Below are 12,071 nucleotides of genomic sequence, written 5' to 3' on the forward strand. Positions count from 1 at the left end.
ATATATATATATATATATATATATATATATATATATGAACACAAGTGTATAGATGTAGATTTGACCAAGGACATGAAAGAGGTTTTGTAAAACATTTAAGAGTTTTGAACAATAAATAACAATGACTTGATGTCATTTTATAAGCATTTCAAAATTTATTCATTTGATAATAAAACATTTTAAGACAGAAAACCATTTCATGTATCACATTTTGAAGCATGTGAAATCAGTTGGATGAAAACACAATTATGAATCACATATGATTGATTCTATAGCATGATGTTTTCTACTTGTATCCCCCCCCCATTAAAGCATTTAAAATCATTTAAAATAATTTAAAACATTGATTAAGGGGTATGAACTCACCTGTAGATGGTGGCTTGGATGAACTGAACGATGTAGGATTGCTAAGTCACAAGTGGAGACTTGTACACACTCAAAGATCCCAGTTAACATATAATCACACATATATGTATCCAATTGGTCTTTAAACTACTAATTGACAATGTAAAGACATCCTAGGACATGCTAAACACCTTATATAAGTGTTATAAGTCCTAAGGATGGCATCTAAGTTGTTGTAGGACAAGGCTATTGGGTTTAGGGTTCCAAAGGACCCCTTTCTTGACTTTACTCCCCAAGAACCATAACCTAATGAGTTTACGGTCGTAGACCCTTGAGTTTACGGCAGTAATCTCCTAAGATTTTGATCATTTGATGGTTTGAAGCCTTACATGTCCCTTAGAAGTAATTATACTTTATGTTTTAGTCCTTGGAAGAGATTAGGGCACCATTTCCCTCCTTTGAGGAGTTCACGGCCCTAAGACAAATTCCCTTAGGGTTTGCGGCCGTAATCTCTTATGGATATGGTATTTTTGTGCTTTCAAGTCCTATACACATTAAGGTATGAGTCTAGGCTAGTTTCACAAGGAAAGGAAGGGACTAGGGCTCACTTTTGGCCCTTAAAGAAGGGTTTACGGTCCAAGGTGTTCTTGGGCCGTAAACTCTTTGATCTTGGTGTTTCCTCGTGATTTCTTGATGTTTAGACATATAAAAAGCCCTATTATACTCTAAGATAGAAGCACTTACGATTTGGGATGAAAGGATGAAGATCCTTGAGAGAGAATCGGGTTTTTCTGTAGTTGGAAATGAAACAAATGAATAAATTTGGCTAAAGGCCATATATATACCCCTTGGGGTTTTCGACCGCGAACTCCATATTTCGGTCGTAATTTCCAATTTCCTAGAGTATGAAATGTTATTGTTTCACAATAAACCCTAGGACATCCCCCCTCCTGGCATCTCCTAAATTGTTAATCAAAGAATACTCAAACTTATCCCAAATAGTCTGAAAATTAACAGTAACTGTTTTGACTTCTATTGACTTGGTATGTTGTACAGAATGGAAATTTCGGGTTGTCACAAGGATGAATTGTGATAAGGTCTCAAAATCATTAAGATGATTATATAACATGATACTAAAGTACTGTCCCATCTTTTTAGATTTGAGAAAGTTTTATCTTTCTGGCTAACTTGATTCTTCTTATTCGCTCTGCCATACATTGGAACCTTTTCCAATGTCTCAGAATTACCCTTAAGCTTGTAAGTATAACCATATTTACTGAGCTATAGTAAATTATGATGAATAGTCTTATCGATCTTTGTGCTGGACTTAACTAGTGCACAAGAATGTGTACTCGATCCCTTAGTCCGTTACTTGATTCACACATACATGTGAACAAGTAGTTAGTCTTAATTTTCCAATGCTTGAAAGTTCTCATTCATCATAGTATGCAACTTGCATGATTCCAAGTTTCAGTCCAATTGAAACTTGGGTGATGAGAATCTTTCCTTATTTGGTAAATTTAGACACTACCACAAATGAAAGAATCAAATTCACTTTCCAATATTGCTATCAGTGGAATCTTATAAGCAACAAAGATTTTCACAAATGCCATGGTAAGGATATTTTAAAATAAATAAAATCAAAATTTTCCTTTTATTTTAAAAACTTTTTGGAAAAAACTATCCTTACAATCCATATGAAAACTTGTTGTTATCTATTCCTAAGCAAAATATCATAACTCCTAAGAAGTAGCTCAAGAATCCGATCTTCAAACTATGCGATAGAAATCCATCTACACAATCAGTTCAACATATTCTTTCATTAAGTTTCTTCACTTTTTATTTGATTCTTAAAACATCAACATGTGACCCAGTCACATTATGTATCAAGAATCTCATAATAGAAACTTAGTAGAGTTAGATAGTGGACTTTACCTGAAGTAGAGTCAAACTTATAGTCTTTAACATCCTTAGGTTAATTTGGCAGCTTCGCAACCAATGCACCTTCGTTTGGCTATTTAACATACGGACGTTTTGGTAATGGTACATGGGACTATCATAGACTTAGCCTCTCTCTTTACCATTTGGTCAACCAAGTTGACTATGGCCGATCCCTTTTCCATTAGGAAGAGAGAGCTTTACTGGATATCCAATGTCATCATTGCCAATGTCCATAAATTTTTAGGAAGTTGATCTTAGCAAATAGATAAGATCATTAAGGGTCTTGTCATAGTCTGTTTCATAGGAGTCCCAAAGGAACTCACTATGTGACTTAGAAAGTACTTGAGCCACCAAATTTCTCAAGACTTTGACACCCAACTCTCCCGGCTTGTCAATATGTGACTACATCTCCAAGATGTGATCACACATAGACCCTTGCTTGCCAATAGGGCTTGAATGACCTTAAACTTTTTAGGAACTTGTAGGTTAGGAGAATAATTAGAGGAGCTGAAAGAAGTATGATTTCCATGGGATATTATCTTCATTTAGGAAAGCTTGTTTCAAGAGATTTGGGAAGATCATAAATGTCTAAACCAAACATCTTTTGGGAGATATTCAAGATAGTTGATTTAAAGTCCCTAATATAACACCCAATATGAAATATTAAGGCTAGGACCCAACACAATACTTTTATAACTTGGAAGAGGGATGTCGTAATCCAAGCTATAAAATATTTGAGGGTAGGTGAATGACGATTCACCAATTTTCACCAAGATAAACGAAATATATTATTAGGTTTTAATTGGATTTGAAACTCCTAGATATTTTGATATTCATTGAACTTTTCAATGGCATGTTTCAATCTCGAGTGTGCCCTTCAGGTTTTGTGACTGGGATGTCGAGGATCACAAAAGAAGGTGTGAAGCAACCATGCAAATATACTTGGTACCCTTAATATTTACCCCTTAATCGATCATCCGGTTAACCACACACGCTCCACCGATACTATGATAAATATTAAGTTACCCTTTGCCTACCTTGTTAAGTCTAGGTTAGTGTGCCGGTTAACCACACACGCTCCACTAACGGCTTAACCAAAGTGCAAAGTGTAATTTCATGGATTAGCACCTTATTCACATTTTCCTAAGTAACTAAGATTGGGTATTAATTAGAGTTTAGTTACTTAGTATTTATCATAAATACTTTTAATGAAGGGAGAATTATAGTCCTTGTCCTACCCGTTCGGCTAACGACCCTCCACCAGTCAAGGAAGCGGTGGGTGAGAGTGGACACATATTAAACTGCCATTTTATAGGCAGTAACCTTATACCCCCCTTATAGACCGGCTTCGTGAATGAGGCCAACTAACGGTAAGACTGACTTTACTCTTATACATATATATATATATATAAATATTATTAACTTATAATATTATAAAGTATTTGTGTTGAATTTTAACTTTTAAAATTCTAAGGGCTAACTAGGAATTAAAGTATTCATAAGTGAAAACTTTCAAATTCCAAAACTTGAGGGCAAGTTTTGAAACTATTCAAAACTAATTAATTCCATAACTTATGTGTTTAAAGTAGTTTTAATTAAAAGACTCTTCAAGTTTCATAACTTGAGGACAAGTTATGGAAGACTTTAAACTGATAAAAGAATGTAACTTTTCTTTATTTTGTAACTTCTGGAATTAATTAAGGTTACACATTTTATTACTTAATGAAGTGACTCTTGAACCTCCATAACTTGAGGACAAGACTCTTCATTTTTTGTAACGATTGCCAACTCTTATGAGTTTTTTATGAAACTTAAATGTGACCTTTCATGTAACTTGAGGACAAGTTACACAAACACATTTTAGAATCATATCTTAGATTAAAATGGATTGAAAACACATAAGCAATTAACTTTTCTATTAATCTAAGCAACTCATAAGAACAAGATAATTCAAATCAAAGTTTTTCATGTAATTAGCCTAATCACTAAACTAATACAAAACATGAATCTATTGACAATTATCTTTGAAATTGGATTAGTATGAACATTACCACATAAAAAACAAGTTTATAAGTTCAAAAACAGCTTAGGGTAATGTTCCTAGTCCATTTCTAGCCAAAAAACTCGAAAATATGCTGTTTGGGGCTCCTACTCGTCGAGTGTATCAACCTACTCGACGAGTAGGATGATTTTCATCATGTACTCGGCGAGTTCATCAGTGGACTCGGCGAGTCAGTGCCCAGAAAGCCAGAAAATCGAATTTTCCAGCATTTTTCAGCAATTTGCATCAAGTATAATTGAAAACAAGCCTAGGCTCTAATACCACTGTTGGGTTTTGAGCATTCTAACACTCTTAAGTGTACATGCAACCCTAAATACCTTGGATCTATGTTTTCTCTATTATACATGCAAATATGAACTTTCCAAGGTATTCATCCTAACTAGCATAATCACATTGATTCATATGAATATATCAACTTAGAATTACATACCTCTTTGATGTAGAATGTATTCATGAATCTTGAGTGCCTATTGCCCCAAGTGTGACACCTCAAATGGTTCACACAACACCAAATACACTTAGAATAGATTAGAGAGAAATCCACACTTCATGAAAATCGGCTAGCGCTTTCTCTCACATATACTCTAGTGGCCGATTTTGTCAACAATAAGACGCTTATATAGTTAGTGACAATTAGGGTGAACCCTAATTGTCATGGCTTTCCATTTCCTTGGATCCTTGGGTTCAAATATACCATGGATCATCCTATGGGTTTTAGCCCAACTTGATAATCCATGGAGCCTTAGCCCACTATACAAGTATGGATGATTTACACAATCAACCCATATATTTAAATAGTCTTCTTTTGATCACTTAATTATCCTAGATTAATTCTTGATCAATACTAATTAAATAATCTTATGAATATATTAGAACTTATAATATCTTAACAAACCTTAAGTGTTATTTCTGTCATTTTAGTCTATCCAAATGCATGATGCCATGAAACCCAAATGGACCATGTCGGGTCAGGTCAAGTCTTACCAATTATAGTTATGGACTTAGACATTAATCCAACACTAAGATCTTAAAGGCCAAATACATCAAGTTCTACAAGCTACACAAAGAGGTAAACTCCTAACTAGTAATTTATGTTGCTTATGTCAATTGTATTATAGTTGTAGTCTTAAAGCTTTGGAAACAATATTGCATGTATAATTAGAGAAAACATAGATCCAAAGCTGTTAGGGTTGTATGTGCACCATAGGATGTTGTAGTATACTGAAACCCAACAGGGGTATCAGAGCCTAGGGTTGTTTTCCACTATACTTGATGTTTCATTGGCTTTCAAAGCAAAAAAATCAAATTTTCTGCATTCTAGACAGTTAACTTGCCGAGTCCACTCAAAAAAGGTCCAACTCGACGAGTCCAATTCATGTAATCGCCAAGTTGGTGTTTCGGTGGGCAATTTTTCGAGTTTTTGGACTATTTTAGATTAGAATCATTACCACAAAATGTTTTAGTTCATAAAATGTGATTGTTTTGATAAGGTAATGATGATTTCCATCCAAAAAAAAGATAATTAGCAAAGTATCATGATTTGTATTAGTTTATATGATTAGGCTAATTTCTTGAAACTTGTTTGATATGAATTATCTTAACTTATGAGTTTAATTAGATCATAGGCAAATTGTTTTATTTTGTTAGTTGCAACTTTTTGATCTAAATGTTTTTGATGAAATCGATAACTTGTCCTCAATTTATGGAAAGTGAAACGTCTAATTTTTAAATGTCATCATAAAATGGTTTTATGTCTTCCATAACTTGTCCTTAAGTTATGGAACTTGAAGAGTCTTTTACATAAATGTTTTTATGAACTCCATAACTTGTCTTCAAGTTATGGAATGTCAAGAGCCTTTTCATAAAACCTATATTAAACTCATAAGTTATGGATACCAAAAGTTTATAAATAGTTCAAAACTTTCCCTCAAGTTTTGGAATTTGTAAAGTTTCACTTATGAATACTTTAATTCCAAAATAAACCCTACAATTTTAAAAGTGTTAAATTCAACCCTTATACTATTATAATATTATAGGTTTAATATATATATATATATATATATATATATATGTGTGTGTGTGTGTGTGTATAAGAGTAAAGTCAGTCTTCCCATTAGTAGGCCTCATTCACGAAACCGGTCTATAAGGGGGTATAAGGTTACTTCCTATAAAATGGCAGTTTAATGGGTGTCCACTTTCACCCACCGCTTCCTTGACTGGTGGAGGCTCGTTAGCCGAACAGGTTTGACAGGACATTTAAATTCTCATTAAAAGTATAATGAAATACTAAGTAACTAAACACTTATAAATTCTCAATCTTAGTTACTTAGGAAAATGTGAATATGGGGATAACCCATGAAATTGGTGTACCAAGCTAATTTGCATGGTTATTCACACCTTGTTTGTGATCCTCGGCATCCCAGTCACAAACTTGAAGGGCTCAATCGAGATTTAAAATTGACATTGAAAAGTTTAATGAATTTCAATGAATCTCAAAGGATCTAGGAATTTCAATCCATTTAAAACTTAACAATCAATATCGTTTTTCATGGTGGAAATTGTTAAATCCTCATTTACCTACCTTCAAATATTTTGCAAGTTGGATTACGACATCCCTCTTCCAAATTGTAAAATATTGTGTTGGGTCCTAGTCTTAATATTTCATGTTGGGTGTTATATTAAGGACTAAAATCAACTAAACTTGAATTTCTCCCTCATAAATGTCTAAGTTCAGACAACTATGGTCTTCCCGAATCTTATGAAAAAAAAACTTTCTTTACAAAGATGATTTTCCACCAAGCGATCAAGGTGAAAGATTAATCCCTTCTTCATGCTATAGTGGAACTTCACTTCCTCCACCTCCTCCAATAATTATCCGTAACCCATAAGTTCAAGGTCACTCAAAGCCCTATTGGCAGGAAGGAAAGTATGTATGTGCTCACATCTTCGAGATGAAGTTACATATTGACAAGCTGGGAGAGTTGGGTGTCGAAGTCTCAAGGAAATTGGTTTTTGATTGGGTTCTTTTATTACTTCCTAAGTCATATAGCGGTTTCCCTTAAGGACTACTATAAGGGAGATCACAACATGACCCTTATTGATCTAACATAGTTTCTTATTGCTACTGAATCAGAAATGGTTTGGTGCACTGGTAAAGCAAAATTGATTGGAAGATATACTCCCCAAACTTCCATGGACAGTGAGAATGGTAACATTGAAAGTCCAGAAAAGCTTTCTCTTCCTAATGGAAAGGGATCGACCATAGTCAACCCGGTTGACCAAATGGTAAAGAGAAGGGCTAAGTCTGAGATTGTCCCATGTGCCAGTCCGAAAAAGTCTGAATTGCCAAGAGAATGGGCATTGGTTGCGAAGCTGCCATATTTACCGGAAAGATCCAAGGATGGTAAAGTCATAATATTTGACTCTGCTTCAGGTAAGTCAACTATCTAACTCTATTAAGTTCCTATTTGGAGATCCTTAATACATAATGTAATGTAATTACATTTTGATGTTTTCAAGGATCGAAGAAGAGAAAGGAAGCTTAAATGAAGAGTATGTTGAATCTAGTCGCAAAGATGGATTTCAATCGCATGGTTCGATGATCGGATTTTTTGTGTTGCTACTTAAGAGTTATGATAGATTGCTTAGAAATTTGTAATAACATAGTTTTCATTTGTAATTGCATTGTAAGGAAAGTTTTTCCGCATTTTATAAATAAATAAAATTTTGTTTTATTTTATATTATATTTCCTTGCAATGACATTTGTGAAAATTGATGTTTCTATGTTTCTTTGTTAGCAATATGAATTTGATCTTTTCGTTTGTGGTAGTGTCAAAATTTACCAAATAAGGAAAGATTCTCATCACCCAAATTTCAGTTGGATAGAAACTTGGAATCATGAAACTTGTAGTGTGTGATGAATGAGAACCTTCATCTTTGGGAAATTAAGACTAATTCCTTTTTCACATGTATATGTGAGTCAAGTGAAGGACTATGACATTGGGTACACTTGGTTGTGCATTGGTCAGGTCCACCACAAAGATCGATACGACTATTCTTCATGATTTACTACAGTTTAGTAAATATGGTTACGCTTACAAAATTAAGTATGATTCTGAATCATTGAAAAAATTTCAATATATGGCAGAACGAATGAGAATAATCAAATTAGGCAGAAAGATAGAAGTCTCTCCAATCTGGAAAGATGGGAGAGTACTTTAGTATCGTGTTTTATGATCATCTTAATTGTAACGCCCAAAAACTGGTATGTGATGTGTGTAAAACGAACTAGTTTTAATGTTACTAACTTAGACATAGAACACAAGGAACGGTAAACAATTAAGATTATTACTAATATTATCTAAATAAAACAAGTAAAAAAGAAGAGTTTTTCTCTAGTTTTACAAGACTAGAAACTTAAGCAACTACTTAAACTCTTTAACAAAGGACAATTAACAACTAAGGAGAAACAAAAGACAACTAGATTCAATAAAGGAGGAGACTTCTATTTAGGTTTGAATCATTAATTTATTCCTATGGTTGATTTTTTAGAAAGTGCAATGGATTAATTGGCTTTGGCTACCGATTAGTGTGATTAGGTTCACGTTCACTATTACTAATCCTTAGAAAACAAATTAATTCAAGCAGTGATCAAGTGATTAAACTAATAGATTTCCTAGTTTATTGATTCGGTTTAAGTAAGATTTGTAATTAGCTAATCAAATATACTAATTCAATTAACTCCTTGTTGATGGTTCGTCACACAAGCTCACACATTAATTTACCTATTTTCTAGTTAGCCCTAGTTTCACGTTCGCTATTCCTAGGCATATAACAATGTTTTCACATAAATCATATGAGATTAGCAACTAAGAGATGTTCATGCAACTTAATTACTGGTTAATTAACAGAAAATAGTTGTAATTAACACATAAGGTTCTTTAAAAAGCTTAACAAAACAAAATCACCAAATTAAATTAATCCAATCATTAAATCAAACCATATTCATCAAATCATCAAACCATATCCTAAACAGAAGTAATGAGTTCTTAGCTCATATCTACAGCAAATAACAAACTAAAATCATAATCTAATGATTGAAACATGGTTCAGCAGAAGATTATGATAAAAATAATGTGTTATTGCCATTGATCTTCTTCCAAATTGATATCTAAATTGAAATCTCGAAAACCCTTCTGGCCTCCAAAAATCGTCCTAAACTTCACCCATTCGTTAGGGTTCGAATGAGAAGCATTTCTATATATAAATTCTGAAAACAGGGGTGACTCGGCGAGTCCAGTAACTGACTCGACAAGTCCATCACTTAAAATCCCGTGTACGGCAAGTCAGTGTCAAGAATCGTGAACTTTCTGATCAACTCGTCGAGTTGAGGCCCAACTCGTCGAGTCCATTTGGAATCAACATTTTCTCAAAACACTGAAATTATGTCTAGTTTTCAGAACATTTTGAATGTCGTCAATCGGAGTTACGGTTCATGAGATATGGCGAAAACATTGACCAAGTGTCAAGATGTCCAGCAACAACCTTCTTTCTTCAAAATCCAATCTCCAAGCTTCCAATTGCTAAATCCGCTTCCTTTTCCATCCGAGCATTTCATTGCTGCTAAAAAATGAAATTATAAACTAATTAAGCACCTTTTGTTCATTAAATGAGATAAAATCAACATAAAGAATTAAGATAATGCATGAGTTTTATAACTAAATATGTCTATATCAGTATGTCTTGAGACCCTCAAGAATTCATATTTTTGCATTTGTGGTCCCTTGAGTATGCCGGGTGTACCTATGGGTACGCTTAGCGTACTCTACCTAAGTGATCGCGGAGGATCCCCGCGTACGCTGGGCGTACGTGAGGGTACGCCGAGCGTACGCATCAGAAGGACAAAACCCTAAATCCCGGACTCGTTCCCTATTTAAGTGCCTTTTGGCCTCTTGGACCAAACCCTATCAGTCTCTATAGCCCCATTTCGTCTTCTTATAGCTAATTTAGTGTGTGAGTGAGATTTGGAGCCTAAGAAAAGGGTTTTGGTGGTTATTTTGGAGTTCTTTCAAGAAGGAGAGTTGTTAAGCAATCTTGGATCAGTTGGGTGCTTCAAGGATCTGCTTTTGGGTCATCTTACAAAGCTTCTGGAGGTAAAAAGCTTGTACCTTTCCATGTAAATCTTTAGATCTAGCTAGGGTTTTCTAGTTTTCTCCCTTTTTGTTGGACTTTAGACCTCTTTTGGCAAGATAAGCAACTCCATGAGAGGAGAATGGCAGATCTGAGGTCCCTTGGTCATTTTGAAGTATAAAAATGGAGTCTTGGTTGAAGTATTGGTCACATGCAAGGGTTAACGGCTTTGGAAAGGTCTTAATGAAGATTTTGGGTGTGTGGGAGGCATGCAAAGGCATAAAGTTGTCAACTTTATGCCTTAGGACGTATTAATCAACTCAGATCTGGCTTTTGAACATAAACTAATTGGGTAATAAGCACTTAATGGAGAAAGTGCTTAGTCTGGAAGAACGATGGGCATACTCAATGTACGCTACGCGTAGTCCTTAAGACCTAGCACGCTGCGCATACAAGAATGGTACGTTGAGCGTACGCACTGCAGATTGGGCCAGATCTGTTTTGGGCCTTTTTGCTTTTGGGCTTCATTTTGGTTAATGGGTTTGGTGTATTCTATGAATTGTGGTCCATTTTTCTGTTATGGGTCATGAATACTTTGTTTGGGCCTTATTGCGCCAAAAAGGCCCATTAATATTTTTGGACTAGGACTTTGGGCCCATTAGCAAGGCAAGGATAATTGGGCCTCATGGAAGGAAATGGGTTTAGGTTTTCCTGGATTAACTTAAGGGCCTAACATTGATTAATATTGTCTAGCTCGGGAGGTTGCGGACTATTAGGAGAGTAGCTTTTGTGTTCAGCAGACTGAGGTGAGTCTTTTCACCATACCCATGGGTCTAAGGCACCAAGGTCGGCCCATTATGTGTTTATGGTATATGTGTTAGTCACTTTGTGATTTGATATGATATGTGATTGTGTGTTTTGGATGCAAGACCATGTGGGGTAGCCCATGGCAGTCCTAGGAAAAGACCATGTGGGGTAGCCCATGGCATTGGATGTAAGACCATGTGGGGTAGCCCATGTAAGTCCTAGGTAAAACCATGTTGGTTAGCCCATGGCATTGGATGCAAGATCATATGGGGCAACCCATGGAAGTCCTAGGTAAAGACCATGTGGGGTAGCCCATGACATTCTTGCTGGTTTTATGTATTCATGGCTTATGTGATATGTGTGTAGCTTTGATTAGCTACTAGGATATGTGTATGTGTGGTGTGTGGTATGCTCTGGGGAACTCACTAAGTGTTTCGCTTACAGGTTGTTTATTTTTTTCAGGTACATCGGAGCCCAAGGGCTAGGGCAAGGCGTGATGGCGCGGCGTGCACTCTATCTCTCTTTCACTAATATATTTGGGGATACTATGATGATTTAAAAAATGATGTGATAAATGATGTTTTGAAAACAAAATGTACGATGTCATGGTTTTATGCAAATGTGTTTATTAATTTAAATGAAAATTTTCCTTGAAAATTTGGGTCGTTACAAGTTGGTATCAGAGCCTTGGTTTGAGGGATTCAGGCACACTCTCGAGTGTGTCGGGACTCAAACTAAGGAATGGTAAAAAAAAGTGTTTTCAAAACAATAACATAAGAAGGGGAT

The sequence above is a fragment of the Lactuca serriola genome, chromosome 3, assembly GCF_051521515.1.
Source record: "Lactuca serriola cultivar US96UC23 chromosome 3, Lser_US96UC23_V15, whole genome shotgun sequence".
Lineage (NCBI taxonomy): Eukaryota > Viridiplantae > Streptophyta > Magnoliopsida > Asterales > Asteraceae > Lactuca > Lactuca serriola.